This window comes from Sceloporus undulatus, chromosome 4 (assembly GCF_019175285.1).
Source record: "Sceloporus undulatus isolate JIND9_A2432 ecotype Alabama chromosome 4, SceUnd_v1.1, whole genome shotgun sequence".
Classification (NCBI taxonomy): Eukaryota; Metazoa; Chordata; class Lepidosauria; order Squamata; family Phrynosomatidae; genus Sceloporus; species Sceloporus undulatus.
The window spans coordinates 125,399,798-125,418,217 of NC_056525.1; the positions used below are offsets into that span (position 1 = coordinate 125,399,798).

The following is an 18,420-nucleotide window of genomic DNA, read 5'->3' on the forward strand; positions in this document are numbered from 1 at the left end:
GCCTTTTTGAAAAGGTAAAAGCAGCATGGGGGGCATTTTGGAAGGATTGTGTGGAGTGTGTATTAGACGAACATGAGGAAAACTCTCACAGTTGAAATTTTTGTGTTTCTCTGAATCTCACCTGCATTTTCTTTCTCTCCTTATTTTTTCTCTCCTTAATATCTAGTTCTAAGATTTTTATTTATTTATTTATTTGTTTGTTTGAACAAGAATGCATTCATTCTTTGGTACACACTTAATATAAACACTTTTAGGCATTTTCCTATTATTCGTTGTAATGCAGTTTGCAATGCAACTAACTTACACTTGCATGTGTTAAATAAGTTTTTAGATGCAGAAGTGCACACTTTATTGCGAAGTTACCAATTTGAAGGAACTGCAAGAGCCATCCAGTCAGGCCCCTAGCCTGTGCAGGAACTCACAATCCAAAGCATTTCCAAGAGATGGTCATCCAACCCGTTTAAAGACCTCCAAAAAGATACTTCACTACACTCCAAGGCAGTCTTTTTCACTGTTAAATAGCTCTTACCTTCAAGCAGTTTGTTGTCTTTTCTGACACTGAGTGAGCGCAATTCAATGCATTATCTAATCTCTAGCACACCAGAAATTACGCTTGCTCCATCTTCAGTCCTTATAGGGATGGAAAGAACATTTGAAAATCAAGAAAACAAAATCCCAAAAAAGAGTTTCCTAGAGTCTTGGGAAGTCCTGCCCTTGATCCTGACAAGAAGAGAAGCTGCTGATCCATTCTGATACCATCACACCAATGAGTACTTTTTAACCATATGTATAAATAATAGGCGCGTGTGTGTGTACACACACACACACACACACACACACGTATAAATGGGATGCAGTGGCTTAGTGGTTAAGAAGCTAATTCTGATGATTGTAAGATTGTAAGTTCGGAAGTTCGAGGCCCAAGTGCTGCATGACAGAGTGAGCTCCTGTCACTAGTCCCAGGTTCTGCCAACCTAGCAGTTCGAAAGCATGTCAAAGTGCAAGTAGATAAAACATGTCAAAGTGCAAGTAGACTTCAGTAGGAAGGTTAACAATGTTCTGTGCAGTCATGCTAGCCACATGATTACAGAGTTGTCTTTGACAATGCTGGCTCTTAGGCTTAGTAACGGAGATGAGCACCGCTCCCTTGTCAAAGGGGAAACCTTTACCTTTACCTTTTTATAGATACTTTGTAAGGGCAAGGGCCTGTGGAGGTGGCGAAAAGGAGGACAGCTGCAAGCCAAGGCGAGTATTGGTTGTGCTTCTCCCACCACCTCTGTCTACCGCTACAAAGCAATGAGAGAGTGTGGAGTTAGGGCAAAGCGAGCGAGTAGCATCATTGTGGAAGAGGGGGATTTTCCAACGTATCTCTAAACATCTTAGAAAATAGCACAGTTTCCAGCGATGTTTCCACAGTGGGGACAAAATTGATTAAGTTATGTAGTCTCTCCAGTGGAAAGAAATAATTTAAACAAGCACCTCCCTGGCCCCTCAAATATTAAAAGACAATATATTATCTCTCATTCTTCCCCCATCCAAGCTAAACATACCCAGTAACATAAGCTCTTCTTCATAGGGTTAGAATCCAGAACTTTTACCATCTTAGTTGTTATCCCTGGATTTCTTCTAGTTTTTCAGTATCCTTCTTGAACTGTGGTGCCCAGAAATGGTCCCAGTACTCCAAGTGAGATCTGATCAAAACAGAATAGAGTGGTATTCCCTCACTCTCTTACATGACTGTACAGTATGATTTTGTTGATATGTCTGGGAGTGGTCAGTTCCTAGCGAATGCATGTGACTTTCTAGATCAAAAGTATGGAAATTCTTTGCTAATATATGATGACATGCTTTCGATTATATCATCCAGGTCATTTATAAAGGTGCTGAACAACACTGTGCCAAGAAGAGAACCCTGTGGCACCCACTAGTCACTTCTTTCCAAAATGACGAAGAACCCTTTGGCATTAGTTCATCCACCAGTTTAAAAAGTGCTTAACAGCAGCATTGAGTAGACCACTTGCCTTCAGAAATGCCATGGGAGACCTTGTCAATAGCCTTACTTGAAATCCAATCCACACCATTCCTCGCATTTAACATGTGTTCTAACTTTATTTAAAAAGAGAGAGATCCTAGGATTTATATCAAGCTGATTAGTTGGTGGTTCTTCAGGTTCCTTTAGTAACCTTGAATGCAGCTCATCTGGCCCTGGATACTGAAATTCTTTTTATTTATTTATTTATTTTTAAATTGCACTATATTGGATAAGACTATTGATATTACATTCTAAAGTGGTTTCATACTTATCACTTTATCCATACAGGGTAACATAACATCACATAACATAAAACACATAAAAACAAACATACAACATATAATACACAATTATCACTTCCTCTCTTTTCTGTTAATTCATATATTTAAAGGTTTTGACTTTTATACCTTATTATTATTATTAGCATATGTTCCACTGTACATTAAATCATACATCATTAGGTCATGCTCCTTGTTTTCATTATTTACACCTATCTATAATTCTATTATATATCAACATATACATCTATATTCTTACACTCTATTGATCCTGAATATTTAACCCTTGAAGGCTTTTCTGTTTTGTTTTGTTTTTAATTTTATGTCCTCCTCCTTCTCTTTAAAACCTTTATAACTCTCTCATCTTATATTTGAACTTAATGGTGCATTATATATAGGGGCTATCAATAATATCTTTACTTATCTTTACTTTTAAAGTGAGTTCAGACTTGAATTCTTTTAGATTATCCAGATAGTCCATTGCTACCTCTTTACCTATTTTGACATACAGGCGGGTTATAGACCGCCGAAAAGCGGCGGTCTGGCTCCGCCGCCGCTTGCAGCGTCCGGGAGATGCAGCCTTTAAACAGCGCGACTCCCGGACGCTGCAGAGAAGGAGCGCAGAAATCACGCTCCTTCTCGGGCCCCGGAAGAGGCGCCGCAAGTGCCAAAGGGCGCACTCGCGGCATCACTTCCGGTGTGCCACGTGCAGACGCAGAGCATCCATTATGTCAATATGGCAGCCCCCATGTGGAAGGGGCGCTGCCATATTGTACGTATTCCATACGTACTAGGGTTGGGGGGTGCGGAAGCACCTCCCCTTCCTAACCCTAATACGTATGGAATACGTATTTTTTGGCGGTGTGTAACCCGCCACAGTCTCTTCCTTGTTTCATTTCCCTATATTTACCAGTCAGAGCACTGTTTTTTTATCAGAGAAGACTGAGGCAAAGAAGGTGTTGAGCAGTTCCACCTCCCTGCTGTCTTCATACCATTTCACTATCATATTCATGCAGCAGCCTTGCTGTTTCCTTGTTCCTCCAAACAGCCAACCTATATAAGTTTTCAAAATTATTTTTAACCACTCTAGCCGAATTATAACCTGAAGAACATCCCTGTAGAATTTAAAGGTAATGTGAAAAACATATTTGCACTGCTAGGCTTAGTTAACCAGGAACCAGATGAGCTATGAACTGAAGCCAGTGACATTGTCAAGGAGGAATGCAGAAATACACTTCCTGTTGTCAAAAAGGAAAAGAAGACTCAGTTGATGGACAGATGAAACACTATAAGCAGTTAAGGAGAGACAAGAAGCAAAAGTAAAAGGTAACAGGAGTAGAACCAAAATCTAAATTCAATTAAATGACTAGTGTGGAGGGATAAAGTGAATTACTTCAATAATCAAAGCTGAAAAATAGTTGACAGCAAAAAAGGGTAAAAACAAGAGACCTCTTCCACAAGATCTGAGAAATCAGAAATTTAAACAAAAGGTGGAAATACTCAACATCAACAGGGGAACACAGTACATGACTAAAATTGAATTTAAAAACAATGGAAACAATACACAGAACTACATAAAAGAGATTATATAGTTTCATTTGAGAATGAACCAAACAAAGACAAAAATCAAATTTTAGAAAGTGATATCAAAACTGCATATATTCCTCCCAGATGTAATAGTTGGGTTCAGGAAAGGAAGAGGCACTAGGGACCAGATTGTTAACGGAATGCACCAAAGAATTCCCAAAGAAAATCAGCCAGTTCGCTATATATTACAGTAAAGCCTGTAATTATATGGATCATAAAATATTATGGGCTGCTTTCAAAAGAAATGGGTGTGCCACAACATTTGCTCCTCATGATGCATAATCAGAAAAGAGGCTACTGTTTGAACAGAATAAGGAGAAAGAGAATAGCTTCCAATTGGACAGTGGATCAGGCAAGGCTGTATCTTATGACCATGTTTGTTCAACTTGTATGCCAGAAACATTATATGCAAAGCCGGATTGAGTACAGAGGAGAGAGGCATGAATCATAGACCTGGAAGACACCACAGGGGCCACTGAGTCCAACTCTCTGCCATGCAGGAACACACAATCAAAGCATCCCTGACAGATGGTCATCCAGCCTCTGTTTAAAGACCTTCAAAAAAGGAGACTCCACCACCCTCCATGGGAGTGTGTTCCACTGTTGATCAGCTCTTACTGTCAAGAAGTTCCTCCTGAGATTTAGGTGGAATCTCTTTTCCTGTAGTTTGAATCCATTCCAGAATGGAGACTGCAGGCAATAAATCAGAACACAACTACGACTTTGAAGAGAAATTATGAAAGAACTAGACAAGTTCTTCATTTGCAAAGGCATCTCATTGGATGCTAAAGTTAGGGTGGTCTATGCCATTGTATTTCCAATCACTGTGTCTCGATGTGAGAGCTGGATGGTAAAGATAGTTGATAGGAAGAAAATCAAATCAATAGAGATGTGGTTCTGGAGAAGATTTTTGTGGATACCATGGACTGCTAAAAAGATAAATACATGGTTCCTAGAACAAATCAAGTTGAAATTCCCTGGAGGCCAGGATGACTAGACTGAGGCTGTCACATTTTGGATACATTATGAGAAGGCAGGATTCACTAGAAAAGACTATAATGCTAGGTAAGGTAGAAGGCAGCAGGAAAGGAGGAAGACCACAGTACAGTTAGATAGCCTCAATCAAGGAAGCCATCATCCTGCGTCTACAAGACCTAAACAGGGATGTTGAAGATAGTGATTTCCCTGTTAAACTGTGTATTGTTCTGCCATTGTCCAGAATTTCAGTTTTTTCAAATAGCATTTTATGACCAGGATGGTTTATAACATGTTCTGCTACTATTCCCAGCAGACAATGAATGGATCACTAATTAAACAGACACCCTGAGGCCTTGCAATGCAACAAAAGAACAATACACAGATTTACATGTAAATTGCTTCCTCTCAACCAACAGTATATATACCCCACTCTCTTCCATACCAACATTCTCTGAAAATGCCAGCCACAGCTGCTGTCAAAACATCAGGAATAATCTCTTCTAGAACATGGCCTCATAGCCCAAAAAACCCCACCAAAAACTATGGATACCAACCGTGAGAGTCTTCGTCTTCACATTGAACTCAAGCAAGTTCAGAGGCAATAAAACTCAAGTAACCAAGTACCATAAGCTATTTGTGAATGGATATAAAGCTTACATATTAGATTTTAAAAGAGTTGAGCTCATGGGAATTTATTTCATTCCCAAGTCATTATTTTATTAAAAATAATCACATTTGTAACTCCCCATTTGCAGAAAGTCAAGACATCACACATGATATTGTGCCATCTCATCTTCATAACACCCCTATAGGATAGTTTAGTCTTACAGAGTAAGCTCTCACCCCAAACCGCCATGCATGAGTTTTCATGCATTTCCATAATGCATGTTTTTTCCCCCTGATGTTCCACACTGATACCTTAAAGCCAGGATAAAAAATTGATTGTATCACTACCATTCCTCCATACCACCTCTCTTCAGAAATAGGTATATTATGGCATGCAAGAATTGACTGCCTGTATTGTAAAGCTCTTGTAAATCTTTACAATCTGATACCATGCATTTGGACATCTTCCCCTCTCCATACACACTGTACACATACATTCCCCCAGATGTCTAGTAACATACATTTAGCTTATAAATGTGAAAATCCCTTGCTTTCAGTTTCATTGAATTTTCTGTTTCCCGCTTGCATTTTCTTCCTCTCCTTCTTTTATGTCAGGTTAAATGATTTCGTGTGTCCCTGTCCCCACTGGAATGTCCTTTTCTTAATTTGTGCATTCATTTGTGTAATTTACCTAATTTTGACAGTTTCTCCGCATTCACTAAAACATAGTGAATGCCTACTTCCATATAATCCTCCCTGCACGCTTCGGTCCTCTGGGAAGAATCTGCTGCAACTTAAGAAGACGAGACTTTCAGCGGTGACCCAGAGGACCTTCTCATCAGCCGCTCTGGAATGACCTGCCGGAAGAGATCCAACATATTACCTGCTTGGAAGCCTTTACAAAGGCTATTAAGACGGATCTCTTCCGGCAGGCCTTCCCCGACTAGGTTAGATCCATTAGACTTGCCTCCCCCCTCTATTGACACCTCTATTGATACCGATACCAAAATTGATTGATACCATCACCCCCTCCTCTAGAGAAGATTCATTTCTTCCGCTAATCTGCCCAAAATTTTAATGTATTCCTATTGGATAGTTTTAAATTTTTTGATGTTTAATCTCTTTTTATGGGTTCATAACTGTTTTTACGATTGGGGGAAGGGTTGGGGTTTGAGGGTTTTTAAAGTGTAATTTTAAATTGTTTGATGTTTTATTTATACTGTTGGAATCCACTTTGATTCCTTTGCGAAAATGCAGAATACTAATACTAATAATACTAATAATAATAATATTCCCTCCTCCATATTTTACACACATACACACACACACTTACACATTTTAGCCAATCACATTTTAATACCAGTATACCACAGTTAACAAAGATGATATGTTGCTAGGCATTATTTCTCTAACAGAAAATTTGGTATCAAAGGCAGGAATAACATGGAAAGAATAGAGATAAATGCCTGTGCCACAAAAAAGAACACATTTCAACAAAGTGTTTATCCAAAACGAACAATATGTGCATGTGAAATAAAACAACCAGGTCAGGTAAACCTGTACAAATAAAGAAAAAAAACATTTGGATCCCTTTGGAGACCAATTGAAAGCTTCTTCCAAAAAGCATCCAGGATTATTTATTTTCTTTCACATTTTACTGCATATTGTAGGGAGCTAATGAGTCAGGCTTATCTGCTCTTTCCTTTTCACTCTGTTTTGCTGTTCACTCATGATTCTCAAAGGGTTCTGGAGGGAGCTGCTGTTTACTTTGCCTCTTGTAAGCAGGTGCACACAAGCAACAGTAGGATTGGCTCAGAATCCCAATGTTTCCGCACTCAGGCTTTATTGTATTGTTTACATCAGATATGCTGCTGCAACTTGACAGTGAAAGTTGATGTTTTTCCACCTCCTTCCCCGTTTTCCCAATGCTAAAGCTTCTGATACATAAATACACACTTCTAGCAAAAACAGAGGACAAGGAAGAAAGGGGGACTGGGTGTAAAATGTAGCTGTGTGTAAAAAAAAAACTTTGTAAAGAGAAATTTCATTGTCACAGGTTTTGTTAACTGAGGTATGCCTGTATACACATACTGTTTTGTGTGCCCCTTGTTTTTGAAATACCCTAGAAGCATCACAATTGTGTGAGTGCTTGAGGCAAGTTTTCTCACAAGTCTCAGGAGGTGCAAAAAATATTACTTTGGCAAAGCTGTTGAGTCCAGCAAAATTTCTTTCAATCCCTATTTGAGCTTCTAGGAAGAAATTTGCTAGATCTGCTTTCAAATAATTTCCCTGGAGAGTGGACACATCCTCAAGGACCAATGTATGATTCTCCACCATTCTTTTTGCTTCTTGGAGAGTTTTGTCATTGCTATTATTATTCCACCAACATCTGAGCATTTGAAAAGTACAAGAAGATAAAAACTAGCCAGCTCCAAAGGGGAGCGTTGACAGTGGATAATGGTGGGGGAGATCTTTCAGAGTGGCTTGTTGAGCAGTTGGGAAGCAAGGAGGCAAATGAGAATGGTTATGCACACTTTACACATGCAACACAAACGCACCATCCCAGCTTTAGCCTCCACTGCCAGCGGGAACAGTTAGCATTAAATTTAGAATAGAAACCAATTAAAAGATAACAAGTGAACATAAGAGAGCATATGCTCGGGATAGCAAGAATCTAAGTGTGCTTTTTTTTAAAAAAAACATGACCCCGAGCTATTGCAGGGGAAGTTTAAATATTGTTTGAAAGCCCCACAAAAGTATTTCAAAGCAGACATCTCTGGCTGGCTGTTGGAAAGGAGACAAAGCAGACATCTCAGGCTGTTGGAAACTGCCTTGGTCAGGTGAGAGTCAGGCCAACTGGGATGCTTTGATTTCTGAAGATCCTAGGCATTCCTTATTGTCACCAAAATCAGGGGTAGGGCAAGTAGAAGCCAAATTTCAGGGTTCAAAATTAATTGTACAATGAGTAAAATTGTATAAATCGGTTTTATTTTGTTTTTTGCATAAGCTGGTCATTTGGAAGTCTTGTTCTAAGTCCCGTATGTTTGGTTTTGTAAAATATGAAGTTTTGCCTGGAAAGAAGAGTTTTTAAAAGGATAACCGAAGCTAGTAGGCCGAGAAATGTTATGTACCTTCGACTTGTTTCCAACTTATGTTGACCCTAAGCAAACCATCATGGGTTTTCTAGACAAGATTTGTTCAGAGGAGCTTTGCCATTGCCTTCCCCTAAGGCTGAAAGAAACATTACCAGGAGTTAAATATAACAACAATCCAGAATCTTGAGGTGTTAAATTTTACTTTGTTTGGCTGCTTGTGTCCCCAGTAACTTCATGGCCAACAAGGCATGTGTCCCCTACCAGCATCAGCCCTCTGCCCATGACCATCTTAAACGACACCTTTAACATCTCAAGAAAGATGCACCTTTGTGACTCCCCATTGCCACATGTCCCCGAAAAAAATATATTTTCAACACTTATTGTCAAAGAAGCCTATGGTGTTCAAAAGCTTGCACAGTGTATTTGTACCTTTTGATAGGTCTATTAAAGGTATTTCCACAATGTGTATTTTGGATTTTGTTATACTTTGATGCTGGATCAATACTGATGTTTCTCCATATGTGTTACTGGTATTTGTGAGAGATGGACAAATGCAAGATACAGATGTGAGGCTGGAAAGTATATTATCAGTTATCAATTGGACATCCAATATTTGATTGCAGTCAAGTATTCCACAAATTGCAGTCAAGTATTCCTTGTGTCATTGGCACCAGAGGACCCCCTGAGTGGAGTCAAAGCCTTTCAGCTGCTCTTAACAGTGATGGTTTTTTGGTCTTTGACACTGGCAGATCACTTTATTGTTAGTTTTGGCACATGTAATTTCTTTGTTAAAATCTCATTAACATGAATTGCTAAAACCATAATACTTCTGAAAATCATAATTCTTCTTCCCCTGAGAGAGGGGGCTGACCATCTCTCCAGGAGGGTGGTAATAACAGGTACATGTTGTGCCCTCTCTAATATATTTGGTGATAGTGGTAATAGATTTGGTATTAGAGCTGATCTAATTTTTTTATGATTTTACATCTGATTCAGTATGTTTTCACAATACTTTATGTTCCCAACTATGTGCACTCTAACAGATGTTTTATTGTATTACTTCTCTGATGCTAATCAATTTGGACTTGCTTAGTGCTGTGGCACTTTATTTCTAATAAATACAGCTATTAAGTTGTTTATTTGACAAGAATTGCACAACTGCTTGTTATGTTTTACCATCTGCACGATTTCACAGCATAATTTCAGGTGTGTATGCGTGGAGGGGGGGGGATCTCTACAAAATGGTTTAAAATTTGGGGGGAAAGTGCCAAGACATTTGGATATGATGGGTAGAGTATACGTACTTAGCACTAGGTGGGTTAACAAGTTTTGATCCCCATCCCCTTGCAGAAAAATCATTTTCTCCACAGGGAGTGTTGGTGTTGTCTGCTCCAACCATGTTCCTCCTAGCAGAGGAACATGGGAAAGTAAAGCAAAAGAGTTCACCATTCAGTTATGAATGTCTCTATCCTTATCAGGTCACTCACCGTTAATTAATGGTTAACCCATGTCTGGGGAAAATATGGTGGTCCCCCAACTACCTCACCAAAAGTAAATGCGCACACACATACACACACATGAAAGTTATGTGTTACTTTTGCTGTCCTGAAAGTCCCTGATATTCTCTGCACACTCCCACCTTAGTGAGGGAAGAATGGGCCAGAAAGGAGAGAAAGGAGTTGTGCTCAGCAATTCTTTGCAGTGCAGAATTCCATCAACACTTTTGCGATTTTCCACCTGCCATTATTTTATCTTGTAGTGGCTGTTTAGAAAAAGAGGAAATAGAAGACATGTTAATATATTATTAAAACAGACACATGATGAAGGGCCAATAGAAGATGACGGATTATAGGGAGGAATACAGGGCTAGGAATTGTAAAGTATTGACAAACACAGGCTACTGAATAGAATTGTAAAGCAGGCCAGCTATTGTAGGCTGAACACATGTTGTTTGATTACAGTCAAGTTATTCCACCAGGTCCTTATGTCACTGGCAGCCTGCCATTTATTTTGTAGCATGAGCTCAGTAGTTGGCAATGGCATTCTAACTGAATTCTCTCCCTGCTGCCCTTGTTTTTGTAACTTTCCTGTCATTATCACCATGTGATGAAAATTGGACTTCCAGCAGAGGTGGACTTTGTGCACCATTCTAAGAGCTGCAGTTGGTGGATTCCTGAGAATTTCCAGGGAGTTTCTGGTTGCCATGAGAGAGTCTCCAGTTGAAGCCTTCCTCACTTTCTGGGATGCAGAGATGACTTGAGCAATTGACACAAATGATCTGCTCTGAGCCTTTGAATTGCATTGTCACATGAAAGGTTCACACTTCTGCACCTGCCTCTACTTTTGGACCTCCAAGTTCATTTTTTGAGCCAGTGTTGGACAAACCCCCATAGCATCCGTAATCTGCACTGGCTGCCACTATATTTCTGGATGCAGTCCAAAATGCTAGTCACTATCATTAATAAAACTCTAAACTGCCTTGAACCTGAGTGTCCGAAGGACCATTTTCTTTCACACAGAACTGGCACTGCTGTCTGATAGCATCAGAGGCCCTTCTCTGCCACAGGACAAAGGCAGTCTGCAAAGAGAGTCATTGAGTCACTCATTAATCCTTCCTAAAGAGAGGCTTACCTTACAAGGACCTTGACGGCATTTTGATTCTGTTCTGCCGTGTGTGTTGTTTAATTGCTGCTTCTTTTGCTTTGTTTCTGTTGTGTTTTATATATTTATTATTCTGAGTGCATGATTGAACATCATATTGGAATAGAATCATAGAGTTGGAAGAGACCACAAGGGCCAACCAGTCCAACCCCCTGCCATGCAGAAACTCTCAATCAAATCATGAAGTTCATTGCTTTTTCCCCTCTGAAAATGAGAAAATTATGATTTGCATGGAAGCTGTTGCTTAAGGAAAATGCCTCCTTTGCTTGTAAGTTTAAACAGGATCAGCCCAGTTATAAGATGTTATTTGTGGATAGCTCTGTGGTCTCATTAGGGAGGATGCCATTACAGGGAAGAAAGAAGCTTAGCACAGATGGTGAGGAATGGATGCCCAAACACTAGTACTGTACAGTATTGTCATTATTAGAACTCTTGCACACTCAGACTAGAAAAAGAAGATTGGGTGGGACATGGAAGCCAGGAAACCTTGAAGTAGAAAAGGCAAAGGAAGGAAGAATTAAAGCAGATTCAGAAGCAAAGAGTGACAACAGGATGAAGCAAAACATGAGATTAAACCCTGGTGATCTTTAGTTACTGGGGAGTGTGGGGGAGGAATACCATGTACTACGTAGTTGCTCAGATTATATCTAGCTGGTCTAGTATATGTTCCTCTGGAAAGTTAGAAAAGAGACTACTCTAGCAACATTTTGTGGTTTACAGTGTGTTTTAAGAATGTCTCTTTATTGAGGGAAATTATTGATTTCACCCAGCACTTCGATATGACTGCTTAGAGTTTATCTTGTATCTAACTCACACAAGCAAAGAGTTCTGAGCAGTCAAAGTGAGGTTCTGGATGAAATAAAGAATTACTCTCAAGAGTTGTTCTTAAAGTATATGGAGTTACAAATTATTAATTTAGAGATGTGTTTGTATGTGTTGCCTTTTCAGCTATTCTTTTAGTCCTCCTTTGTTGTTCTTGAGGAGATCTGTCAAGGCCCTTATTCTGTTCTTAAGTAGGACTGCCAACATAGGTGAGTTATGGTTCAACTCTTTAGAAGGACTGAATATGCACTCCTCCTTTGTACATTTTTGAACCCATAGAGTAGGGCTGGCTGGATGAGTTTATTTCCAGTATGTGTCAGTGTCTTATGTCTTCAGCCATTTAGTTTGAGTCATCTGATTTCTGTGTGAGTCTACTTGGTTGTTGTTTTTTAAATGTTGAATTAATTTTTGTATTCAGTTTCCCCTAAAATAAACATTCAATATTCAATGAACCCTATCTTATGTATTTTTTGTACTTAATGTATGCACTTTTGCATGTAACTCTCCCTAGTGCATACAGATTTGTTAACATTTTTTGAAAACACAACTGTATCACTGGATTACAGAAGCACACACTTTTAAGGATAACTTTGTAATACTCTATATGCTACCCTGTTTGCATTACTAGAACACACTGTAGGTGAGTCTGCCTTTGGAAAGTGTTTGGAAACTTCAGCAGGTCCAAAATGCGGTGGTCAGACTGCTGGCAGGAGCTGTTTACAGAGAGTACAGAAACTCCTTATTCATCAGCTGAATGAAACAGGTTTCCAACGTTTCAGTGATCTTCATCGGCTGATTAAATTTCAGGAAAAAAAAACATATCCATCTCCACCCACACGTAGAAGTAACAATTCATCCATTAAGACTACTCAAAGACACTGTTTATTATTGATTGATGTTTCTTTTAATTGTTGTGTTCTTTCATGTTTTTTCATACGACAACACCAAAGCAAACCTATTGCAGGGTTTTCATGGCAAGAATTGTTCAGAGTGTTTGTCTTCACGTTCCTCTGAGGGTGAGAGAGTGTGATTTGATAGAGATAACATAGTGGGTTTCCAGGCCATGAAACACTGGCCTCCCAGAGTCCTGGTCCAAAACTCAAAACATTACACCATGTTGGCTCTGTCATTTATTTTTGACAGCGCTGTTGCATTACTATGCATTGCTATGACTACTGTCTGAATATATTGTGTTTTTTTAAACATTATGTTTATTTAGGATTTTCTATAGTTAATTATTTAGTGACTTCTCTTGGTCCTGCCACTTCCACATTTGGTAAGGTGATGGGAGAGGGCATTTTCAGTGGGTGTTTCCAGGCTGTGGATTTTCCTTCCATGGCAGGTAAAGACTGATCACTCTCTGTTCTCTTTCTGGCAGCAGGCAAATACCTTTATATTCAGATAGGTTGCTGACCACTAACTTTGCCACAGGAGGGGCTTTTTAATGGGGGGGGGGTGGTTTGTACTTGTCCTTTCTTATTGCATTTTAAAAATTGTATCTAATTCAGAGCTTGGTTTTAATATATCTCCTCCCTCCATAAATAACTGTCATCCTTCGGCCTATGAAGGAGAGAATAGGCTGGCCCAGCTCCATCAGGGCTAGCCTGAAGAAAGAGGCTCCTCCCTCCATAACTGTCATCCTTCGGCCTATGAGGGAGAGAATAGGCTGGCCCAGCTCCATCAGAAGAAGAAGAGCCCTCCCTCCGGTCCATCTGCCTTGGTCCAGGCCTCAGAGGGAGAGAAGAATGCTGGACCTGATCCCCTTCCCAACTTCCATTCCCTTCTCCTTTTGTATCATATCTTTTTAGATTCTAAGCCTGAGGGCAGGGAACCATCTATTATCCCCTCTGTTGTAAGCCGCTCAGATTCCCAGTGATTGGGCGGCATATAAATAAATCCTATTACTATTTATTATTATTAATATGATAGGTTTTAATATGCCTGATACATGCGGGCAGGAAGCAGTGTGGTGGTGCCGATTCTAGGCTTCCAGACCTCGCAGCAACCTCAGTGGTCCGGAACCCTAGAACGTGCCACTGTCATCATCATGACTGCCTACCATCCACATGGGGGCCGCCATGATGACGTACCCGACGTGCAGCATCCGCAGGTTGCACACAGGAAGCGGCATCATAGGGCTGTGTTATGACGGTGCAAGCCTTCAAATCATTGGCCCATCAACTGCATGGCCGCAGCAATGATCTGGAGGAGAAAGGAGTCGCTCCTTTCTCCTCCTTGGTGTCAGGGTGCAGTGGGTGCATGAGGTGCAAGGGCACCCCTTTTCCGGGCCAAGGAGAAGTAGCATTTTGAAGCTTCTCTTTGTCCTGGAAAAACACCAGATTGGGGCCACAGGTTGACCGTCCAGTTACTGTGGCCCCAGTCCAGCGCTTCCAGGGGCAGCATAGAGCCGTCCCTTACAGGGTTGTCTGTACAGCCCCTTAGTTAATTGTTTTGAATTGCTCTTTAATATGATGATGTTTTCAGTTCTAGCTGTATGCTCTTTTAACTCAGGTTGCTGCATTGGGCCTTGCACTGGAAGAAAGGTGTGATGTTAGTCTAAGGTCCAAATCACACGGCAGAAATAATCTACTTTGAGTCCACTTTAACTGACATGGCTCGGTGCTAGGGAAAATTCTGTAAACTGTAATTTTGTGAGACTATTTCGCCTTTTCTGTCAGAGAGCTCTGGTGACAGAATAGAATACAATTCCCATGATTCCCTAGCACCAAGTCAGGGTATTTCTGCTGTGTGTTTTGGACCTCAGAAACACAAATTGGCAGTTTACTTCCCTGTAAAAATTTTGTGGACCGAAGGAGGATCATCAGTTGAAAGTGTAGCAGGTGATGAAGGAGAGACTATATGAGTCCAAATCAGCTCAGCCCTTCTTGCTATGGGGAACACCTTTTCTTTTGGCCCTATTCCTGTGACTTTACATGTTCGTGTGTCAAGCTGTTGTTGAATGAAGAGGCAACCATAACTCCCTGGATGTTGGAGCATTTTACTGTATTTATACATGGGTGGATGTATTTAGAATACACCCTTCATGCTCTGCTTTCATTGAGATTGACATCTTCTGAAGTTTACTCTGTGAGTCCATCCTGCAGCCCATCTGCTGCTGGCTGGGATACAGTGGGTCACTGTTAGAGCCATTAAGAACATATGCAGTTCTGTCCCATTAGATCTCTCATATTGATGTGGGCCTGACATGTTCTGTGACTTTATGGCACCATCTAGTGTTCACTTGATTATAGGCGGTACTTTCTAAATCTTATTTGACTTCTGTTCCTGGAAGTACTGTAGAACCACATGCTTGGCACCAAATCCTTTATTAAAAGCAAGTGTACTATTTTTGCAGTATTTTTTTGGGGGGGGGGATGGCATTATAGCTCACCCCAAGCACAAGGAACATATTTAACAACACCATTATGTTTTACATCACATGATAGGTCCAAAACACACTATAGAATTATCCAGCTTGAGACCACTTTAACTATCCTGGCTCAGTGCTAGAGAATTCTGGAAACTATAGTGTTTGTGAACCATTTAGCTTTCTCTATCAGAAAGCTCTGGTGCTACAATTCCCAGGATTCCCTAGCACTGAGCCAAGGCACTTAAAGCAGTCTCAAACTGGATTATTTCTGCATTGTGTTTTGGACCATAGTTGACTTAATTGTTTGCATCCCTCCACTTTTAAAAGCATCATAGCCCCAAACCAACTAAAGCAAGTCATACCCCAGGTCCCTTGGAAAGCAATTTTACTGAAGTTAATCATTGTATCTAATATGTACAGTTGATTGAATGGGATTCTGTTCTGCCTAACTCTGCATGGAGTACAAAGTACACCCCCCGCTCCCTTTATGCCAACCCTAAAAGCCTGAGAAGAGCCCTGGTGGGTTAGAATAAAGGCCTATTCTGGCACTGGCCAACCAGAGCTTCTGTGACTCTACTCATTCACTGTGCTGGCATCCTCTTGGACTTATGTGGACTTGCAATAAATTGGATGTCACTGCAGCCATTGTTCCCAACTGATTAAACAACACAGTTCACATAAGATCCTAGGTGTTATTTAGCATGACATCCAGAGTATCCTGTCTTCCAACTCAGTTCCAGTTTTTTCTATTCTAAACTAAAGAAATTTAAAGCTATCTGGAAATGCTACCCCGGGGGGGGGGGGGGGGGGGCGACACTTGAAGGTACCTTTCTCCAGTCGGTGCAAGAATTACCAATTATGACAGTGCTTTCTCATTTGGATGTTTTTCTGATTTCTTTCTGAAAATTGCCCTCTGGCTAAGATCTGTTTATCAGGCAGCTGGAGTCTCTATCAGCATACATGCACAGGTTATCTGGGAGATGGGATAGATACATGTGGGATTACATTATATCACCCATGTACTCCAGTCTCAGTGTTATAGAGTAGGGGTGATAGTAGTGCTTCAATACAAATTCAGACCTACTGTTACCAACCATGGTGATGTTGAGGAAAATGTTCTTACATATTTTTTTTTTTAGTTTATTGCCTCATTGCTGCCTTTGATATTCAGAAGAACACAGTCGCAAAGCATTTGGCTCCCTCACCTTGACTATGTTAATACTAATATTGTCCTTTTTCAAATATCTTTGATTTGCCCATTTTCCTTGTACAGAAGGAAATGTTTGTGGTCTATACATTTCCTTCCCCTTTGGCTTGTTTCATAGCCTAACATATGCTCATTCCCATGTTTTGCCCAATCTCCATTTGGATAACTTGAAAAGTTTGTAACCTCATCCCTTGGGGATAATTCATCCTGATCTGTCCCAGTTTCTGACTGCTTCGCCAATGGGTCAGTTCAAAATTTGTCTTTTGACCTTGAAATAAAGCACATTTTCATTGTGCAACACTTTTGCAGTTACCTTTGTTACACAGTATTCCCAAATTAAAGGCATAGTCCTTCTTAGTACAATAAGATATACTGTAATTCCACATCATTTCTTGTTGAAAAGCTCCATTTTTTATGCTGCTGATCAGAATAATTATTTCACAACAGCCACCCACTCACACCCATCAAACACTTCAGCAACTCTGCTGCTTTTTTGGGGCCTTTATCTTTATGTACATTTTACATAGGGAGTAGAAAAATCAAGGATATTTCTCTCATCTCTGTCAAAGATGTAGAATGAAGCCAGATGGAGGGCTATTTGGAGAGTTCTGTGTCCTTGGTACCGAGAGTCTGCTTTGTTTTCATCGTATTTACTCTTAAGAATTTAATTATCAAAGACTGCTGTTACTTTCTTTGTTCCAGCAGATAGCATGCTGACAACAATGTGAAGCCTGATGGAAAATTGTTTAGATTGTATTAGAAGAGAGGTTGCATCAAGACTTGAGAAGTGATAGAACAATTCTTATAAAGACTCCCATTGCTGTTTGCAATACTGTGTTTAATTTTGCATGTTACTTTTAAAGAAGAATGTGAAGCAGTCACAAGTTATTCTGAGGAGAATGTTGTAGCTTACAAGGGGAAGCCTGAAAGAGTTAGACATATTTAATTTGTAGTGGGAGGAAATGAGAAGGGTGACTGAGAACAGAAAAATTCCAGCACCTGGCTGAATGAAACTACGTGTGAAAGGCATCTAGGAGTCCAAGTAGACTACAAGTTGAACATGAGTGAACAGTGTGATGCGGCAGCTAAAAAGGCCAATGCAATTTTAGGCTGCATCAATAAAAGTATAGTGTCTAGATCAAGAGAAGTAATAGTGCCACCGTATTCTGCTTTGGTCAGGCCCCACCTAGAATATTGTGTCCAGTTCTGGGCGCCACAATTCAGAAAGGACATTGAGAAACTGGAGCGTGTCCAAAGGAGGGCGACAAAAATGGTGAAGGGTCTGGAAACCATGTCCTATGAGGAACGACTTAGGGAGCTGGGGATGTTTAGCCAGGAGAAAAGAAGGTTAAGAGGTGATATGATAGCCCTGTTTAAATATTTGAAAGGATGTCACGTTGAAGAGGGAGCAAGCTTGTTTTCTGCTGCTCCAGAGAACAGGACCCGGAACAATGGATGCAAGCTACAGGAAAAGAGATTCCACCTGAACATTAGGAGGAACTTCCTGACAGTAAGGGCTGTTCGACAGTGGAATGCACTCCCTCGGAGGGTGATAGAGTCTCCTTCCTTGGAGGTCTTTAAACAGAGGCTGGATGGCCATTTGTCAGGGATGCTTTGATTTGGATTTCCTGCATGGCAGGGGGTTGGACTGGATGGCCCTAGTGGTCTCTTCCAACTCTACGATTCTGTGATTCTATGATTCAACAAACCATAATTCCCAGGGGAAAGGTGCAAATATTTTTTTAAAAAATCTATACAAACCTGCAACATAGACATGATATAAC

At 40.3% G+C, this 18,420-nt stretch overlaps 1 protein-coding gene across 2 annotated transcripts in view; it reads left to right on the forward strand.

The window, feature by feature from the left end:
- The window catches only part of ASTN1 (astrotactin 1), a 260,478-nt gene that overhangs the window by 215,726 nt on the left and 26,332 nt on the right, over nucleotides 1–18,420 (forward strand). The window lies entirely within an intron of this gene.